This window comes from Protopterus annectens, chromosome 7.part1, assembly GCF_019279795.1.
Source record: "Protopterus annectens isolate FY-2018-M chromosome 7.part1, PAN1.0, whole genome shotgun sequence".
Taxonomy (NCBI): domain Eukaryota; kingdom Metazoa; phylum Chordata; order Ceratodontiformes; family Protopteridae; genus Protopterus; species Protopterus annectens.
Genome location: NC_056740.1, coordinates 403,930,652 through 403,953,584, shown reverse-complemented (window position 1 = coordinate 403,953,584; position 22,933 = coordinate 403,930,652). Strand labels below are relative to the sequence as shown.

At 39.2% G+C, this 22,933-nt stretch overlaps 1 protein-coding gene across 2 annotated transcripts in view; it reads right to left on the bottom strand.

Moving 5' to 3' along the window:
• LOC122807796 (ubiquitin-like modifier-activating enzyme 1) overlaps positions 1-22,933 on the bottom strand; it is a 2,541,412-nt gene that overhangs the window by 346,502 nt on the left and 2,171,977 nt on the right. The gene's annotated exons all lie outside the window — the stretch shown is intronic.

The following is a 22,933-nucleotide window of genomic DNA, read 5'->3' as shown; positions in this document are numbered from 1 at the left end:
TGTTAGGAAGCTACTGATCAAACAACCATCCATAAAGTGACATAGGGTGAACCTGAAACTTGATAAAATAATTTAAATTAAAAAGCCCATCTAAATTTCAGATGAAGCTCTAAATGCAATGTGGCAACATATAATAGTAGTCACAAGTCTGCAGACTTTGGGATGCAAAAGAAAGGAGTATCCTAGGAACATTTTCAGTTACAGGATAGCAAAATACCATGTGGACCTACAGTTCACATGAGCACTGTGCTGTAAATGGGTTGGTATAACCATGTAACTGAAACATCATATCAGAGTAGCACAGCATTAAGGAAGGCAATAAGAAAACAGAGAAATTGGTGAAAACGATGTTACCTGAAACAAGAAGAGGAGAACAACAAAATAACAAATAAAATACAACTGACAAGGATGTGAGTTTGAGGGATGTCTGTTGTCAAGGGCACAGCTATCACTCACTGCAACAACTTCATTCTTTCAAGGAAAGTATCTTTATGGGCACCAAACAAAGATCTTTTTCTGTAAAACCAGTGGTTAGACATCAGTATGAAGCTCCTGTTGTAGTAGATATAGAAATAAAGAAAGACATGGGTGAAAGTCTGCAAATATTTGTTTCTACTTGAAGTCAGACTGTTAGTGCAAATATCTCAGCCTGTTAGCTTTCAAATTTATATCAGGGGACTATCAAAAATCATAGCTGACAGTTCAAAATCATGCATATGCCTCTGGGGATGAGGGTGCAAATGTGTACATTTACCCTTTTGATAGGTACAATCTATACAATTACAAACCTTGTAGTGCTGAAGGATGTACACCTGCCTGTCTGTACCAGAAAAATACATCTTTGCTGCACTGTAAAAATGTGTGCACTCCTGTTTTCTTGCCTTGCTCTACATGCCAGTCATAACTATAGTACAGAAGAATTAGCACCAACTTTGTATATTTTATTTGTCCACAACATGGTTATGGAAACTTTCAATAAAAACACATTTATGTTGCTGATAATTCAATAAACACAGAGAAGACACTTCAGCCTATAAATGAACCTGAGCACCAAACATTCCCAACAAAGCCACACACAGCTCAAACATTTCTTTTCTCATCTGCACTACTTTTAATGTTATGCCTCCCTTCCCAGAAAAAAAAAACAGTCTTACTCATTTTAGTTCCATACAACATGTAGGTCCTATAGAGCAACATTCCAAAACTGTCTTGTCACCTGACTAAAATATTGACTATAAACATTTTCATTTTTTACATAAAACACATTACATTCCTTTACAGCCCCATGTCCTTCCTGCTTATTATAACAGTACAAAAGCTTTGCAGTCTGGAATTACACAACACACACACACACACACACACACACACACACACACACACACACACACACGCATGATTATTAGTTACAGCCTCCTGTATGATTGTATGCATCTTAGATGTCTGCTTGGGTTCAAAGGAATAAATAAATGTATAAATAATGGGCCAGAAATATATTTCAGGTTGCTGCTGTCAGAATGATAGAGTGAATCCCACAGCACACCCACCTCCAAGCCCTCTCAACCACTTAGCTCAAGAATCAGGAACAAAGACCCAAAGTCAGAGACAAATTTTAAATATTGATCTTTTACTTAAAATGTTGTTAGTATAACAGACTTACCCTGGGATTCATTCATTGTTAGTATAACAGACTTACCCTGGGATTCATTGACGCCTACACTAAGTGTACACCTTTTTATGTTAGTATAACAGACTTACCCTGGGATTCATTGACGCCTACACTAAGTCTGCACCGTTTTACGTGAACAGATGACGCAAGCATAACTCACACCTTCTTCCTCCTGATTTTAGTTTTCCTACTGATTTTCCTGCAGCTTTAAATATTGAGGGGGGGGGGTTCATAAAGTGTAGACAACATGTACACTTACTGCAATCTTTCTGCATGACTAAAAAGCACAAAAGATGTGGTGCGGATGTTCTTGAATATAGATCGTGTACACTTTGTGTAGGCATTAATGAATGTGGCCCTTAGTATTAGCAGGCATTTTTTGAAAGATATGAAGTCTGAAATTCACGTGTGTAATTATTTAATGACTGTAATCCACAACCATTTGAAAGAAAATCACACATTTTATGAGGAATAGACCAAAATACCTCTCAATATATTTGCTTAAGAATTCCATGCAAAGCCTTATATATAAACATAAATATATAGTTAAATTCAAATACAGAAAGTTTTTTGAGAGTGCCGAACATATAAAATGCACAAAAGACTGAATGTGCATTTGTGAAAATTCAGTAATGTTAGACTAAAGTGTTATATCGTGTAGGTAAGCAGGGATGTGCAGGAAAATGAATGTTTACGTGTTCGCGGGTTAGACTTAGGTTAAGGGTTAGGTAAGGGGATAGATTAAGTGTTGTGAGTGGTCTGTGTCATTTGGTCTTGTGACACCGTTAGGGAAAGGATTTTTAGTAACTCAGTGTCTAAGGTAGGGTCTAGGGGATGGGGTTATGGTGAAGGTTAGGGTTAAAACACATGAGTAAGGTGGTGCAGGGGGGAAAGGTAGACATAGTTCACCATTCATTCTCATCTACTGAGCAGTATTATACTCCCAGTATGTCAATCAAATCCTCACATGACATTCTCAGGCAATGTACTGGGGGTCTATGTAGCCATCTGAGAAAGTGACTGCTAATTTCTACAATATATTCAGTCACATTTGCATCTCTGTAGTTAAGAATATCAACATACCACTGGGAAAGACAGCTGTCGCTCACTTGCTATCATAGTTATTTATTTATTGTTTGTTTATTTATTTACTTATCCTTTGTTGACTGGGACAGAGCACTGGTTCAGATGGACAGTTTCCAGGTTCAGTCCAAGAAAAGCAATTTCAGAGTAACAATAGAGAAGGGATGTAGTTTGCAGTGCAAATGAGGAATAGAAATACAATATTAGGCATGCAAGACTGTTATAACACCATAGAAGTTTTTCTAACACAGTGGGATTCTAATAATAATTCCCATATCAGCAGGGTACTTAAGTGCCTTCACGCAAGTATGAATATGGCTCAAGTCATTACACGTGTAAGTCTGAATGACTGACAATGCACCCACTTAGACTATATAAAGACGAACCAGATGAAGGTCTTGGAGGATTTCAATAAGGCTGGAAACAAATAACCTTGAACAGAATCCCACCATCACTGAGAATAATGTGAGAATATATGCAAAAGATGTCTGACTTTTATAACTGGCTTAGGCGTTGCTGTCATTCCGAAGGGGCCCAATCCCACTCACCCTAGACGGAGATGGGAAACTGTCTCATCTGTTTCACAAAGGATAAAGGATAGAATAAAACCCTTCTTAGCACCAACAGCCAGAACTACAATTGCCACCCCCATCTAATCTCAACTCTTCTTTATGCTTCCCCCATATATACTAACCTAAAAAAAATAATCTCACTAAACTAATTCCTATAATAATATTACCAGGTTTGCCACTGGGAACCCACTTAGAACTCACCACTGTCTGAACCTACAGCAGCTAGATTGGCTCGAACTAAAAAACATTTTGATACTTTCCCAACTTACCATTGTTCATAGGATATTCTACCAACCTAACAACACACCAATACTTTCTAACCTTATTGCCCCCTATACAAACCTCACTTCCTTATGCTCTTCTAGTAAACTACTGGCTGGCATTAGCAAGTCTAATAACATGGCAGGCGACTCCTTGTTCTCTAATACCGCTGGGAAATATTGGAACCTGTCGCCATCAGATCTAACGGTACTTCCCTCCTTCCCGCTCTTTAAACAAATTCTCAAAAACATCCCAAAACGCACTGGTTATGCCCCTGCTGCTACCCTGACTATCCTTCTGCTTTATCTATTTCCTACCTCTATACTGCCTCCTTTCACCAGTCAAAACTGTTTACCCCTCGGGGAGTAGTAACTGTCTTAAATTTTTGATACAACTTGGTGATGAACTAAACTTTTATGTATTGTAAACTACCTCAGATACCTTGCTAAGAGTGTCCTGTCCTATTTGCGTAAGTGTGTTTCACAAATAGTATAATGTTTTTCTTTTACACTATTGCTCTCTGATTACTTTTAACATAATTTCTCTCTATATTTGTGCATGATAATTTTTGTTTGTTTTTGTTTGTATTGTACTGTGTGGAGCTTTTCTCCCCGGGACTCTGCTGAAAATGTAAATATATCCAGTTGGACTAGCCCGGTTAACAAATGTAATATAAATAAATAAATAAATAACCAACATTTATCTCCTCAGGGCTTTCGCATACTAATGGAGACATTCTATAAGCTAATAGTGCTTTACAGGCAAATGTCAGTCAACTCAGGTTGCCAACCTAATAAATTCAGATTCAGATCTGGCAAATTTCAACTCAAGGCTGCTCAATCGCAGAATCTTAAATATTAATAAGTACCTCCCTTGAAGTTTTCCTTAACTCTGGAAAATGTGGATATTTGCGTTGTCACTGAAACCTGATTCCAGAGGACTGATACCATTGCCCCCTTACCCCCTTATCAGGTTTCTCTACCTACCACTCATTCAGACCTTCAAGGGTAAATGGCAGTAACATCAGTGGTAGCTTGGTCCTCTTTATTTGAAGCATTATTATTCTAGACTCTAGAGTAACAGACTAAGACAATGACCTCACACTCTTTCATATCCTCATACAAGTAAACAGGATCGCATTCTAGATCCCAGCCTACTGAAAAACCCTGTCCATAGCACCTGCAAAACATAAAACATATCTTAATAAACTAGAGTCCTTCTTCATTTACCCAAACACCATCTTCCTAAGGGACTTTAATAATAAAATGGCATACCTACACCTCTACAAGTAACACAATCAAAGAAATAGTACCCTCTGTGTCCTCACTGACACAGTCCCCGCCTGTTCTTCACCCACTACCATACCCTTACTGGTCAGAAAAGATCATGGCACTGCATTAATCACCCAACAGTGCTTGTACAGGTCAGTGGCCTAGCTATCAATATAGGCTTCTTCAAGGCCAATTTTCTTTTGCTTAATGATGTCTTGAGACAATTAAACAGTTAGCTCTATAACAAACAGCCCCACATATACCCAAAGTCTGTACTCCCATCTAAACCCTTCCTAGTCTAACTTACAGTTTTGGGGTGACTTGACTGGACCCATTTCGATGGGAAAACAAGAAAAATGTTTCACGCTTATTAAATGATGTATACAAATCAGCGTATACCAAGATTATCCATTCCCTGCTCTGAAGGAGGCCTCCTCGAAACTGATTATATGTATAGATCTGTAATTGAGGGACTGCATATGTATCTGCTGACTTCACTAAATCCAAACGTAGTGAAAGTTTTAAAACATGAGGAGAAGTCTAAGATGATTTCCCTGCTAAGTTTAACAGAATTATATGTTTCAAGTGGGAATGGAAACCAAACCAGAAGCAGACAAAAATCAGGCAACAACTGAACGTGCCAAAAAACAAAAGAAAGAATTTAAGGAAAAAGATCAGTTGAGAAGAGAAGGAATGTGGAGAAGGCATAAATATAGTAGCAAGTACAGAAAACTCCTGGAACAGTCTCATATTGATCAGGATCTAATGCAGGAATGTTGAAAGAGAGGTGAGTTTAAACCAAAAGATTAAAGATTAATATTTGCAGCCCAGGATAGTGGACTACGTACAAACTGGTTTATAAGTCAATTGAGCATGTGGGGAGACAGACAAATGCAAGTTCTGTAAAAGAGAACTGGAAACAGTCACACATCTTGCTGCTGGGTGTGATATACTAATGACAGAGGGTCTGTATACTAAAAGCCATAATAACGTGGCAAGACTGCTGCACTGAATGTTGTACAAACATTACAATACTGAAGTACCTGAGAAGTATTTGAAACACGAGCCACAAAGTATTACAGACACTGATGACGTGTACATCACAAGGGATCCCCCATTACCAACAGTTCAGAAAAAAGATGTGAGAAAACCAGATACTGTAGTCCACAAAAAGAAGATACAAGTAGAATCGATCATTAAAATTATTACACCCCCAGTGATTACAGTGTCTTACCCACAGAGAGATACAAAGTCATAAAATACCAGGATTTGCAGGCAGAAATGAGGGCAATGTGGAAGAAGGGTTTTCAGACAGTTCCAATAGTAGTAGGTGCAATTGGTCTCATAAAAATTAATTTACAGTCTTAGATATGCTACTGATACATGTAACTCTATATGAATTACAGAAAGAATCAATTCTGGGCACATTGCAGGTGCTGAGAAGAGCACTTTTGTCTAACATCAAAGACTGAATCAATACTAATTTCATGAACGTTAATCATACTTTGACTTAGGAATGGGGTCCATTCACATCATGGTACCAGAAACCCAAAAGACCTGGAGAAATTAAACTGAAAGAGCTCATGTTCCTATTCACCAGAAATACAATGCCACAATCATAAAGAAATCACTTTGGAGGAACTCATCTATAACTAAACTGTACAATAAAAGGAAAAAGCTCATGGTCCTAAAAAAAGAATAAAAACAATGAGTTATACTCAACTCAAAAGAATTAATAAAATACTCAGGAGCAAAGCATATTTGTTTACTACTGAATTTCTGGTTAAACGCTTATAGTGCCTGCTGAGTGCATGTTTCTATTTGAAATTGGTACACCTTGTTTGTTGTGGCAAGGGTCACTAGATCACAGGCCTGCTGAATCTAGCTTTGTTTGTATGCTTGTTGTTTGCTTGCTTTGAATAAATACATTTAACTTCAATTCCATCCAACTGATTTATCAGCTTTTGTTTCCACAGGATCATTTGTGATATCTGGCATTGCTTCGAACAGATTGTATCCTGATGTGTTTTGTAACCACTTGAAAGGAAATATCTGCTACCCTTTTGGCTTTCGCTGCAAGTGGAAATTGCATTTAAGTTACCTGGCACTTGCTCACTAAGTCAGCACTAAAAAATTAAAAGTACTACACCCTCACAAACTCCCCTTGAGTACCTTGTTCCCCATTGGCCCTTTTTTTCAATAAAGGAATTCCCAATACTATTCTAGCATGTCCAAAGGTCAGTTGTCAATCTCCTCTCCGGTCCAGCTGGTGAATCTGGGAATCTTGAAGCAATGTTACAACTGCCTCATGTACACAGACAACCCTCTCCTCCCAACAAATTCCAACACATATGAGAGATGCAACCATATAGCCAAACTGGAGGCTAAGCTCTCTCAACTCAGTACTGGCGTAACCAGTCAGGAGGAGAAGGAAACCACACTCACTACAATTCCAGTCTCACATAGACCTACCACGACAGCAAACCAAACGCATAAACACACAAAAACATACTCGGAGGCTCTAAATAAAAATCTGTCTAAGCAGCAGAGACCTCCAAAGCAGACACCCAAGCAACCGCTACCCCAAAACAAAACACGTGCAACACATGGCTCACAAAGCCAGTGTGCCGAACAGTCACAGCCCTTAAGGCTAAACAACACACCTGATACACTTGTAATAGGTGACTATCGTCAGGCACACTGACATCCCGCTCACCAGGCTGAACAAGGAGAAGGTCACGGAGAGCTGCCTGTCGGGCGCTAGGATCTGCCACATAACACACGCACTCAGGTCACTCCAAGACAAGTACAAATATGACTCAGTCATTGTCCATGCTGGTGTGAATGACCTGAGACGTACCTCCCTGGACTACATGAAAAGAGACATAGAGGAGCTCTCTGAGCATGTAGCCCAGGCCGGTATGACCCTGACCTTGAGTAGCATCTTACCCTCACCAAGAACGATGCCACAATTTGAAGACAAGATGATCAATTTCAACAACTGGCTTAAGTATTGCTGTCATTCAAAGGGGATCCAATGCCTGTCAGCCTGGGATGACATGCTCGACAAGCCACCATTCTTCGCTAGGGACGGCTTGCACCTGTCACCCCTGGGCTTTCAGATATTGGCAAAGGCTCTTGCTACCCCCATAGTGCCTTTTTTAGGCAAGGCTCAAAAGACAAACCCACCTCCATAGGTATCACAAGGGATAAGAAACTAAGAGTAATGCTACTCAATGCCAGAAGTCTAAACCTCAAGAAGCATGCACTCGAAACTCTCCTTAGCATGGAGAACATCGATATCTGTGCAGTTACAGAAACCTGGTTCAAGGCTGCTGAGAGCACCCCAGCACTATCAGGTTATACCTCATATCATGCTTTTCAGCCCCAAAACTTGGACCGAACCACAAAAGGAGGGGGAGTATCAATATTCGTCAAAGATACCCACACCTCCAGGTTGGTGGCACAGCACGAAGCATCAGAGACTATCCATGTGCAACTAACAGTGGGTAAAACTGCCTTCCAGTTTATAGCCCGCTACAGACCGCCCTCCCAAACCCAGGAACCCCACTCGGCCTTCCTGAGAACACTGGAAAATATGAAGGTCTCTCCAAACACCATTATATTGGGCGACTTCAACTACCCAAACATAGACTGAGAGCATTACTCTAGCTCCAACACCCTAGCCCAAAGGTTCCTAGAATTTATAAACTCAAATGCTATGGAACAACTTTTTACCATGCCCACAAGAGGGGAAAATGTACTGGACCTGATCATCACCAACATGGGGACTCTATGCTCCAGACCAGAAGTGTATCCCTCACTGGTAAGATCAGACCATAAACTAATCTCACTGGATATTCACATCCTGATCCCGGCCCCTGCTCAGAAAACCACAGTGAAAAACTTCTCTAAAGCAAATTTCACACTCCTCAAAACCAAGGTGGAATCCTTCAAAGCCCCCGGGCCTGTGGAAAATACGGCCCAGACCGCAGAATCCTTTATAAACGCATTCTATGAACACCTTCAGGAATGCATGGATCATGTAATCCCAAATAAAACCAAGACCCGATCCTCCAAAGGCAGACGTCCTGTCTGGTGGACCCCAGCCATAAACAAACTATACAATAGAAGGAGGAAGCTACTACATGATAGAGCAAAATCCCAAAAAGGGAAGGTATCTCTGATCAGTATTAGCAAAAAACTATGGACACTGATAAAATCGTCTAAGGCCAGCTTCGAGAGAAAAATTGCACAGGACACTAAGGATAATCACAAGGCTTTCTTTAGTTATGTTAGGAACCTGGGTGGGAATTCCCAGATATGCTCAGAATTAGTCCAAAATGACAAAAAATACACCGAACACACAGACATTGATAACATCCTAGCTGACAGGTTCAGCGCAAACTCCCCCCCTCCCCACCAAAAGGGCGAATATCTATCCCAGCAGAGTGCTGCCCCCCTGACATCTCAGATGCTCAGGTAAGAGCCACCCTCTCCAAAGCAAAAAACATAGCATCAATGGGACCAGACGGTGTCCCGGGCTGCGTCCTACATGAACTCCAAGAAGAGCTAAACCAAAACATAAAACTACTGTTCAATCTCAGCCTTACTACAGGATATCTACCCAAAGAGTGGCGTACAGAAACAGTGGTCCCTCTCCACAAAGGTGGTGCCTCAACGGATCCTGGAAACTATTGCCCCATAAACCTGACTAGCTTGGTCTGCAAAGCTATGGAAAGGATCATCATGGACCTCATAAATAAAGATATTGGGGACCTACAGACACTGGATCCTACCCAGTTCGGCTTTGTTAAGGGCAGATCCTGCCTCTTAAACCTGGTCGATTTCTTTGAAACAGTCACCAAGGCCATTGACGAGGGGAAGGTGGTCCACACAGCCTACCTGGACCTCGCAAAAGCCTTCGATACAATACCCCACTACGGCATTATAGATAAGCTCACCAGCTTAAATATAAACCCCTATGTCACTAGATGGGTTGCAAACTGGCTCAAGGACAGAACCCACATGGTTAGAATTGCTGGAGCCATGTCAGACTCCAAACCAGTTACAAGTGGCATCCCACAAGGCTCAGTCCAGGGACCTCTCTTGTTCGGTATATATTTCTCGGAGGTACAGGCAAACACGGAAGGACTGTGGCTGACCAAGTTCGCAGATGACTGCAAACTGGGCGCCATAATCAACTCTCCAGCCGACACAAACATCCTCCAAAAGGGCCTCATAGAAACAGACAACTGATGCCAGAGCCATGGCCTCAAGCTAAACGCCAAAAAGTGTATAGTCATCCCTTTGGCAAAACAGTGCCCACAAATTACCACATAGGTGGTAATCCATTAAGTACAGAAGAAGTAATTAGGGACCTGGGGACCCAAGTTGATAGAAATCTCTCATTTGACAACCACGTGGCCAAAGTGGTTAGAAAAACATTTTATATAGCCCACCTAATCATGAAGGGATTCACATCTAAATCAGGGGAGGTCATCGTGCCTCTTTACTCATCCCTCATCAAGACCATAATTGAGTACAATGCCCCTTTTGGGATGAACCTTACCAGACACCTACAGCAACTGGAAAGACTACAAAAGTACCTCACCAAGAGGATCAAAGGGCTCAAACAGATGCCATATGCTGCCCGGTTAAAGAAACTCCAGCTCTACTTAGTGGCATACCGCCTGCTCAGAGGCGATCTGTGCCTGACGTATAAAGCCATGTCCAACCCAGAATTAATGGACATGCTGCACCTCAGAAAATCCAAATCCCATCGAGCTACATGCTCGAGAGACTTGAAGCTCAGCACTGAAATAAATAGGACATGCTGGAGGGACAGATTCATAACCCAGAGGCTCCCTTCACTCTGGAATAAAATCCCAGTCCAGGTTAGGCAGAGTCCCTCATTGACTCTCTTCAAGAGGAATCTTGATGAGCGGATGGGAGAGCGTAGGTTTACCCTGGGTATCACTTCTCTGTCACTGTTAGACAGAGGTACAGTATACTAACCTCGAAAAAGGGCATAGCAAAATTAATTTAAAATGGGTGGCGAAAGCCAAACACACTCTGGCTAGGCTTATAAATGCCCTAGGGCAGATAGCCTAGTATGAACCTATGAGCCTGAGATGTACCAAAAAATCTTCTGTGGACTGACACTGAAATCAGTCCATTGAAATCAGGGCTCTATTAAAAATAAAATAAATAAATAGATGCCATGCTGAGTGCATGGTTCCATTTGTCAGTTGTACATCTTGGCTCATGTGGGAAGGGTCACTAGTGATCACAAAACTTAATCTATTATCACGCATGCATTGCTACACATGTAAACAAACAGCACTTCTGAAAAAACATACAGCTTGCAAGGCACTTATCAGTTATAAAAATGCAAGCACTTTTTGATCTGAAAATACTTGCTTTGAGTAAATACATTTAACTTCAGTTCCATCCAACTGATTTATCATTTTTGTTTCCACAGGTAAAGAAAGAAAAAGGCACAACATTTGTTTTATCTGGCACTGTTCGAACAGATTGTATCCTGATGTGTTTTGTAACCCCTTGAAGAGGAAATATCTGCTACCCTTTTGGCTTTCGCTGCAAGTGGAAATTCTAAAAGCAGGGGAATATATTAGGAAAAAGAAAATGTGACTGTAATAAAGAGATGAATGAATGGTTAAGCAATTTATTAACAAAGCAAGCAGAGGCAAAGACTGTTGAATTTAGAATAAGTTACTCACGTTCATAACTCTTCTGTACATGTAACAAATTACAGGAAATGACTCATCACACAAGAGACAAACCAAGTTAGACACTAATGCTTCAAGACAGCACTGCACATTCACAGAGATATCGTGCAATTCTGACACACCACTGAGGCATAGTCGTTATATGAAGAATGAAGTTAGTGCAAAACATATTACATCTCGCTTTAGTGTGCCTCGTATATCATTTTTTATAAGTAACTCCGAACTTAAACAGACAAAACGAGAAATGTAACTCTTTAGATATTGCTGTAACAACTTATTATACAAGAGTATGCATTTCTTTAAAACATGACTATAAATCTGCATCCTTTAGACAAGCTCCTCCTGCCTTTTAGGTCTTTATGATTCCCAGAGGGAAATAAAAATCAGTGTTTAATGGTCTAAAGATCTGACAGATCCACCGATGATTTGAACTTTGAAATTCTGTATCCTCATGGTAGGACAAGATAAGTTTTGCTAAATAGAAAGCATTTATGAAATCCTTAATGCCTAATAATTTACCTATCATGAATGATTTTCCACCTAGAATATTGGGGAAACTAAACTGTAACTGAATTATGATGTTTTTGCAACATAACAAGAATTCAAATGAAGCAACTCAGAATCATATGCAGCTGCCAAAGTGTAGATGCATCATCCACTTCCTATATAAAATAAAACCAAAAACAAAAAGCACAGCTTGTGGCTAGAATCCTAAACAATAAAATTCACTTATTAAAACAACACAGGTTAAATACGGATTAAGCTCTTTCATCGCCTAAACCGGGGACTTCATCAGAATCAATCTATTAAAAAACACTTTATCTACTTATACCCTCACAATTAATTACATCATTCAATCAATAATATCTTGAAGAGACATTTAAAAAAAAATATGTACTGTTATATAATGTTAAAAATATTCATACTAAAAGCTCTTGTATTTAAATAATTCTAAAAAACAGAATGAAAATAAACTCTCCTCCTATAAAACATATAAATTATCCTAATACTGCCTTCTTATTAAGGATGGGTTTAATAGAAATCATTTCATTTAACCCTGGATGGAAGCTTGCCTGCAACTTAATTTGCCATTTAACCTCCCTCTCTTCTATGTAATTTCTATAATTACCCCACCCCCCACCAGGGTTGGGTATAACCTGTTCTAAACTACCAAAAGAAAACTCTACATGGTCTGCACAGCTGGTGGAATGTTTATGAAGTGCATTATTATGTATTGAAATTTGTAATGGTATTCATACATTGTCTCTTAACCTTCTCTCGGTTTTGCCTACATAAAAACCAGAACATGAATTGCACACAGCTAACTACATCACGTCTGCTGTTTGACAATTCCCTCGGACAAACCATACCTTGGTTTTAAACGTATTATTTACAGGGTAATACTCATCTACATATATACATTTACACTGCGAACATGCCCCACATCTCGATGTCCCATATTTTGAACCGTTCTTACTATTTAATGTCCCTTCAAAACATTTCTTGAGGTTAACTCCAGTTTTAAACACAAAGGTAGGCTTAGGGCCGGTAACTGACCATAAAGCAGGGTTATTTTTTAAGATGGCCCAGTTGTCCTCAACTATCTTTTTAACTTCAAATGCCCTACCCCAAAAAGGTATAACCATGGCAATCTCATATTTTTTATTCCAGTCCTCTCCCTGTTCCAACCATGATATCCCTTTTTATAGATGGCTTTCCCAAAAGGGGTTTATACTTATTACCCCATTCTTTCCAAACGTATTCCATATTTTCAGTTACCGGTTTACTTGAGAATCCTCTTTCTAAAAACATCTTAGCCACCTAAACACACAACATTAACATACTTTTTAATTGCATTTCATACTGTATGGAGATGCCAGTTCCGCATGGTCGGCATTTCAAATGTCAAATAATATGGTCTCGGCCATATGGTCTTCGACATTATGAAACGTCGACCATGTATAGGCGATCCATATATATATATATATATATATATATATATATATATATATATATGTATGTATACACACACACACTCACACAAATACATACATACACATACTAAGTCCTTGGTCACACAACAGAAAGAAAAGGGCAAAACTGTTTTCTTTTATTCTAGGTTTTTAGAGAAAACATTTTGTAGCTTTCTCACTCAAAGTAGCTACACTTGTGAAGATGTTACATGCCCTAAAAAAGTTAATTCATTAAAAAAGAAATTAATTAAATTGCACTAGCTGATATTTAAACAGTGCTATTATAGCAAAGTGCAGCTGGTTACTAGTCAAAAAAATGGCAAAAGTAATGCCAAAATTGATAGATATGGATCAATGTGGTTTTGTAGAGGGGGGACAAAATTTACAACATTAACAGAAGACTGATGATCCAGAGGGAAGGGGAATGTAAGAAAATACCATCGTTATTGGTGAGTGTTTATGCAGAGAAAATATTTATAGAGTAAACTGGGACTTTATGAGCAGGGCAATGGAAGCATTTGCATTTCCTGAAAAAAAGTATAAGGTCGATTAGGAGGATATATGATGGATCAGAAGCAAAAATTAAAGTTGTGGGGTCCTCTCTGATACTTTCTGCTTCAGCACAGGAACCAGGCAGGGGGTGTCCTCTTTCCCCTTTGTTATTAGTATTACATTTAGAACCACTGGCAAAGAAAATAAGGGACTCAGAAATTCAGGGATATAATTGGTATGGTAGTCAAGAAAAGATGGCTCTATTTGCAGATGATATTATTCTATACCTGACAAAACCACAAAGAGACATTACAGTGTTGTGGAACATTTTGAGACAGTTTCATATATTTTTGGGATACAAAATTAATGAAGCTAAAACAATGGCAATATCAGTAAATTATGTACCCACATAAGAACTGGTTCTGCAATATCCACATTTATGGGGACATGATAAACAAAGTATTTAAGAGTATGGAGTAAAATGATTGTGGTGTGGCAGCTAAGGATATGTGGGAAGAGACTAAACAAAAGATAATACAAAAACTGAGAAAATGGAAGCTTTGTTATATGGATATGGATAGTAAGATACAAGCAGATAACATGTTTTTAGTCCCATTAGTCTTATACACAGGTCAGGCATATGTTTATAAACCAGAGGGGAAGTTGTGGATAGCAATTAATAAAGAGCTGAAGGACTTTATCGGGGAGGGGAAGACGGGACCAGTCAAGTGGGATAACATGATTCTTTCAGTAGAACAGGGTGGATTGGGATTATCTGATTTGAAGGGGTATTTCAGAGCTACACAGCTAAGGCTTCTATACATAGCACATGCAGAAAACTATAATTCAAAGTGGAAAGAGATGATAATGAAACAGGGAGGGGTTCAAGAAACAAGGAGAGACTGGGATTTTGAATGCAGATTTTTAAGGAAAACAAAATAATCATACATAATATGATATCTATAAAGTTGCAGAAAGTATCCTAAGAACTAAGTCGACACTGGAATGGAGAGAGGAAATTCTGCTGATAGGGATGACTGCAATTAGGTCTACAGACAATAGGCAAGAGGGGCTTGAATTTATTGGAGAAAATTGGCAAAGGAAACAAGGTATTGGGAGCAAATAACTAGAGAGGGAAATATGATAAAATGGGACAAGACCAAGAATGTATTTGGACTGCAGGTTAGAGATTGCCTTCCCTATCAAGGATTGGTATCAGAATATAGGCAAAGAGAAGGACAAAGGGGGTCCTAAACAAAAGACCAGCACTGGTAAAATGTAAAACAGAAGCTGCCATTAAAAAAAGAATAATAACAAAAGCATATAAAATATTGCATGACAACTATAAAAATAAATTAGAGGAGATTAAAAAGGATTGAGAACAGCGACTGGATAATCAATTCACAAAGAAACAATGGGAGGATGTATGTATGTCCCCCAAATATGCAACAAAATCTAGAAGATTTAAGATTTTTGCTTAGAAATTTTTACATAGGTACTTTTATACCCCAAGTAGACTCCGGAAAATGTTTACTCAGGTAGACAGAAAATGTTGGAGATGTGACAGGAAAGAAAGAGGTATTTGGGAACATATCTTCTGGAAGTGGGGTGAGTTGGTGGACTTTAAAGATTCCCTGCAGGATGCACTGTCAGAGATGCTGGGTGGGCAGATTGGTGTCATGAGGGAGGTGATTTCCTTAAGGTATGATACAGAATCAGAATTGCCTAGACAAGGCCTTGCTGTCTCTAATTATGGTGGCTGCCAAAAAAGCAATTACTAGAAAATGGAAATTAAAATCCAAACCAACTATACTGGTAGTATTGAATATAGTAACAGAGATAAAACATCTGTAACTGAGATCTTTAGAAAGGGTTGGAGCAAACTACATAGGAACAATGGGAATTATGTTCCTAGGAACAACCCTATGAACCTATAAATTCACCTCGGGGATAACTCCAGTGGCTCTACTCGACAGAAGTACTGAGAACTATGGTCAGGTGGCATGATGCCAGGGAATCCTAGGGCCTATGGCTTGTAAAGGCCCCATGGCCATCAGCCTAGTACACACCTATGAAACTAATAAATACAGGGGAGGAATGAAGTTTAACTCATTACATCCAAGTGATGCCTCCAGGTGGAGCTACAATTAACTCTTACTGACGCCTCTACTCATCAAATACTACTTGTTCATATTTGCATCAGTAATTCCAATATATGCTTTGTACACCGTTTTAAAATATTTCATCTTAAAGCTTGCACAATGGCAAACTGAACTGCATGAATATTTGACCTCTGTCTGGTGTAGGTAAAGATATATTAACTGCTGTTTTTATTACTTTAATTTATATGGATATAATTTTCACATTTTTCTAAATATTTCAACACAAGTAACACAGACAGAACTCCTTAGCCTCATATGACGTCTTTCAGCTAGATGAATAAAATGTCGCTGACAGAATATGTGTAACTTGAGTGATTGTTGAGATATTGTAAGTTGTTTACAAAATATTACCAACGTAATAGTTACTGCATTTACTGTGTGTTATAAAATTCATTTTAAGACGTAGTACCTAAAGAATACTGCCACTATAAAAATAGTTTGTGCTGAAGGGTTTTCTATTTACACTTCTTTCATAACCCCTATGGTTCCAGACATATGAACATTTGTTTGAAATATGAGGACATAATTAGATTCGGTCAAAAGACTTGGGCTCCGCCCATTTGAACTTACAGTGCAAACTTCCTGAGCTCCATTGGAGTGAATGAGTTAAAAGAAAGCAGGGCTTAAAATGGACTACGTAATATCTGCAAATGGGAGTGTATCAGTACAGTTTGTGATGTAAAATGTTTGCAACTAGGATTGTGTAGGTGTGGTTTGTTCTCATTTATATAAATGTATGATTGCCTATGTCATATGTGATGGTTTAATAAAGATTTGTCTTGTTTAAAAAAGCAGGAATTGAATAGTTTATGTAATGTTCCTTAGGTTATATGATATAGCAGTATATGTGCAGTCTAATGTTTGTAAACATGAACTTGTTAATACCGTTTGATTGCTTTTATATAAATGCAAATTTGACTATGTCACAAGTGATGATTCAATAAAGGTATTTAGAAAAGAAGAAAGAACTGCCTTCTTGCTCAATGTCTTCATCTTTAAGATATTCTATGAATACTAATGTCCACCACTTAGACAATGTCTTTAATTCACTGACTCATGCTATGATCTCAAAACACGGTCAACTACCTAGTGGTAAGGCCACTCTACTTCCTAGGTACCACTGAAAAAGCTTTTACTAAGATTGTACCAGAATACTGGAACAAATTACCTTAGGACTGAAAATACTCTCAAAGCACTGACAATCATGGATAATACACACACTTTACATCATTACCCCATCCTTTGTTGCTACCTTCATTGCCCCCCCCCATGATTTTTGATCACTGTTCCTCCCATCATAAACTGTTGGCTTATATCTCTTACTGAAACACCCATATTCAGCTTTATATTTTTTATTTATATTTCTTCTTTCTTTCCTCCAACTTCCATATCCTTGTCAAGTCGTCTCAATAATCTCCCTCGTCATACCTACTATATCAGTACTACTAATCATTAACTTAACTATTCCAGACACCACTTTCACCTCTGGCTTTGCTATTTTTACAGAATGTTTTGTACATACCAGGCATACTGGTATTTACTAATATACATTAGATATATGTTACTGCACTGGAAAAAAAATATCTATCTATATATATATATATATATATATATATATATATATATATATATATATTTGTGTGTGTGTGTGTGTGTGTGTATATGGGTCTAGGACACATGCTCGACTAGCATATGTCCGAATCACAAAACATCGAACACACATACACTAAAGTGCTTAACATCGAAAAGTGATTCCGTGTATGTGTAGTTAAAAAAAAAATCTACGTTTCTGCAGGGGGGCTTTGCCCCCTACTTTATTATTCTCACTCAGAGATCGCACTACAGTGCGGAAAAGGGAATTTTCACTTACCCGCACTGTAGTCCGATCTACGAAACAGGCCCACATACACAGAAGCACTTGTCGATGTTAAGCCCTTTCGTGTATGTATGTTTGATGTTTTGTGATTTGGACATATGCTAGTCGAGCATGTGTCCGGATCCCATAGATATATATATATATATATATATATATATATATATATATATATATATATATGTATATGGTTCCCCCTCAAAACATCTAAATCACATAACATCGAATCTCAAAACACTGAAACCATAACATCGTATCCCCAAAACATCTAAAACTCATAACATCGAAAACTCAGAACACTGAAACTTTGCATCACATCAAAAACTACAAAGCACATGTAAATAACATCCCCCCCACCTACAACACCACCAAACTAACAAACACACTTTTAGTACATTTCTGCAAGGGGGCAAACCCCCCTGCAACCCCCATGTGCACACACCCCATAAATTAAATATACCAACTCTGAGATCGCACTACAGTGGAAAAAGTCAATTTCCCAACCCCCACTGTATCACGATCACCATAAAGAATGTGCACATAATGTCTATATCACTTACCTGTATGGCCTAAAATGTACAGAGTGCCAGGATAAACACTATATGAATAGTATAAATTCATACACTATAAATAACTATATAAATAAAAACTACAACATCTTATAGTGATACCACAAGATTAACAGATTAAACTATAACATTTACATGTTTAATGAAACACTACTCGATGTTATACATTTTCAATGTTATGAAATCCGATGTTATGAGTTTTCAGTGTTTTGGGTTTTCGATGTTATGGTCACAATGTTTTGAGTGTGTGTGTGTGTGTGTGTGTGTGTGTGTGTGTGTGTGTGTGTGTGTGTGTGTGTGTGTGTGTGTGTCTGCAAGTTCTTGTCATAAAAAGTGTATGTCTAGAAATACTGTCAATATTTTTTAGTGTGAAACTGTTTTTTAGGCTTGGTTTTAGGCCTGGGACATTCCTGAAAAGGGTCCTTGGAGCAGTGTGCTCACCCAGTCAATAAATGTGTAAATAAATAATAAATATACTGGACATTCCTTCTTCTGCTCCTCAGCTGTGTCTCTGAGCACCATGCAAAAGGCTGTCACTCTAGATACAAGTGACATAAATGAGGCTTCTTTACAGTTTTTGGGATCATTTTCAGATGGAGTGAGATGTTCAGCTATCCAGGAGGATCCTAGAACAGAGCTCCTCCTTCTCCACGGGTTTTCCTGCTGATGATGTCACCTAAAGAAGGTGCAGTAGAAGCTGTCCACTGACAGGAGGTACAAGAGCAGAAGATGCTCAGCGTGATGGGTCATTACTCTCACCAAGACATGTTACTGAAATGAATCCATTATGGTCATTAATAACTATCATTCTTCCTAGGCTCATAGGTGTATGCTTGGTTAACAATCACTAGAGCCCTTAAAAACCTAGCTGTCCAACCTACATGTGACCCACAGATTTGATTTACATTTGATTTATAGGAGGTGCTTTACTGACTGCCTTTGTCTATCTCAGGAGAAAGACCAGGAGTGACTTGTGACTGCCCATCCATTGGTCCAAGTTGCACTCAGATAGGGAGAGGGAGAAGTGTTGTTTCACATAGACAAGGAACCTTTTCCAGAGAACAGGATTTCTCTGAGTAACATACCTGTCTCTCCAGCATGTCTTATTTATGTTGCAAACAAAATTTAGGTCTTTCAGTCTAGTAGTTGTGATGTTTGTTTTGCAGATGTGCAAAAGATTCATCCAAACAGGGTCCAGGGATCCCAAGCAAGGATCACATCTCAGACGTCTGTATAATAAAAGCAGGGTTGTGAGGTGATCAGCGTAGGACAGTGTGTTTACTCCCTCTATTCTTTTGTAAGGACCCTTTGTGGATGTCCCAGTTGCTGCATGTCTGGTTGGGTACATTCTACTCTATGATGGGCCTGATGAGGGCCAAGTACAGTGGTATCATGACTTCTCTGGATCTAGATGTCATGCTGTTGCTTATGAGTTGAGGAAAAAAGGATTTTCTTACTACCTTAGACATATGTTGGTCGAAGGCTAGATAACTGTCTACATGAGCTCCCAGATTCCTGACTAGTGAATCAACTCTAAGGGGGTTTTATCGATGATGTAGTGACCCAGGGTGGTATACTTCTCAAAAGGCTCTACAATTAATTTCTTGACATTCAGTTTAAGTCATGGCTTTGGTACCAAGCTTTGCCTGTATTAGACCTTCCTGAAGGGTGTTCTCATCTTGCAGGGATTCAATGATTGTTCCCAGTTTGTAATCATCTGTAACCTTGGTTAGTCAGACATCTTTGACATTAGCTTTGACATCAAGAAATAGATGTTAAAGAGGAGTGGGCCTAGCACAGAGACCTGGGGACTCCACTGGTGATTGGCCTCTTTGTGGAGGTGGCCTCAACAATTCTAACCTCCCGGGACCTGTCAGTCAGCCAGCTAGCTGGCTAGCCAACGTGTTGTAAAGGAGTTTATAACTAGTTATGTAAGTTTGTTGACAATGCCCAAGTGAGGTATTGTATCAAATGTCTTCGCTAGATGTAGATAGACAGTATGCAAGTTTTCCCATCATCCATTGCTTCTTGCATCTTGTTATTGATGTATATCTAAACACCTCCACCATTAGCCAATGTCTGTGCAGCTACTGGTCTAAAAGTGTGGAAGGCACTGAACCCTTGTGCAGCTGGGGTACTCTTTTGATGCTTTAAAGCTGTGTGGTAACTGCACAGATGTCTACATTCTTGAGTGTAAGGAGGGCTTGGAGGGAGTGTAGTTTTTTTATTTAGGCTCCTGGCATTGAACAGTGGTAACTTGAGGTTCTGTTGAGTTGATTTTGTCATGCCAATTGTTTTGTCAATTTGGCATTTGCCTAAAACAGGTACTAAGGGGCGGACAAACTTTTAGCCAGTATTCAAAATCCTAGAGGGGCAAGGTGCAGACTATCCTTGGCAAAGCAATGTTGTCTGTTAACCATGTCCTCCCAAGCTGTCAAATATTGGATCACCTTAGAATGACACCAGAAGAACAGCCAATTGTTTAAATTAACCATTTTTTGCTCATATTGTGGCATCAGTCTCAGTGATGGTAATATGCTGTGGAATGCCAGGCTCATACCAGCCGGAGACACATAGTCTGAAAGCTCCATATGGTCTCTCTTCATATAGTCCAGGAAGGTACATCTCATAGGCTCATAGGATCACACGAAGTTACTAGGCTATTGGCCCTGAGGCTCTTACAAGCCTAGCCAAGAATTAAGCCCATGTTCCAACAAGTCATTTACTCCACCATGGACTATGATGGAATCATAATGGTGCCTGTGATGTAATGACTTGATCACATGCATGATTTGGCAGATCCCGGCTTCAGATAAAAAATAACAGCTGTCTTTTCCTTGTTCAGCATAGTCAGAGGGGCATCAGTGTAGCTTACAATGGAGTCCCCTATGACGGGAGTCCTGTGAAGTCTGTTTCCCTTGTCTTAGGACTTAGTGTTTGGGGCTCCACTGAGAGTGACAGTAGGTGTGGTGTTGGATGTTTTTTTCTGAGAGCCTTTGGGCTTGCTGAGGCACAGATCTGACAGCAGGTGGTCTAGGTGATCTTTGCTATTTAGGAAGATTATTTAGGAAGATTTTTTTTAAGTGCCTCCACATATGTTAGTTTGTGTATGTGTGGTGTGCTATGTGAGGTGGGTGTTGTGTGTGCAGTTTTGACAACCTGATATGGACTTGTATGTAAGAGTTTAGCCTCCAGTGTCATTGTGTAACTGCACCTCCCATTTACTGTACCAGCTTCTTTAAGTATTAAGTGGTTGACAGTAAACATGAGACAAATGCTACATTTTCTCAAGATGTCCATGGGGAATTTAAGAAATTGCATATCCATAATGTCCAGTCTTCTGATTTGTGAGCAACACGTGGGGGGTGAATTGGAGTTAGAAGTCTATGAAGGGTGCTTTATTTGTGCAGACTAATAAGGGTGTTTTATTGGGGCAGATTGAACTAACAGTACTAAAATCTAACTTTAATGATCACACAATACTGAATTATAATTTGTAGGTATTGCCACTCAGGGGATCATAGGAAGTTACTAGGCTATCGACCTGGAGGTCATTTCTTCCCAATGCAATACCATACATATTCTAGTCAATACCCAGGATTGTATTTAGTAATGACTGCCCATGTCCAGGAGGGTTGTGGGCACTATCCCCAGTAAGAATTTACAGTGCCCCATCCAGTCATTCAAGTTCCTTTAAAAATGTGGCATATAGGTTCTCTGCTTCACATAAATTGGCAGCCCATTCCAAAGATGTGGCAGTTGCTGGGAGACAAATCTATCCCTCCAGTACATCCTATTCAAGTCACAGGTCATATTTAGGTCCCTGGAACAAGTAGCTCTAGTCCAACGAGGTGCTCTAAGCTTGTTGTCACACAAGATATTTGCATCATATTGCTGTTTAACAGGTTACAGTTTCATGGACCATTCTACAAAGAACATTTGTGTTCTAGGTCTTTGCTACTGTACAAGCCACTACAAACCCATGCAGACATGCAAAATTTATAATATCACAGAAAAAACAGAAAACTAAATATTGAGCCCTCTGGTCAATAAAATGACTTCACTAGGAGTCATTTTGTGTATTTCCCAACTCAGATAGACCAGGCACATGATAAATAAAACCAGTCATCTTGATGAAAAACACAGCAGAAGAGACCCAAGAGTGCCATGCTAATACAAACCACTTAAACAAATAGTTGGAAATCCCTTAGTGGGTGTAATTTCTGGACACTAACAGTGAGAGGAAGAGTTAAGTATTA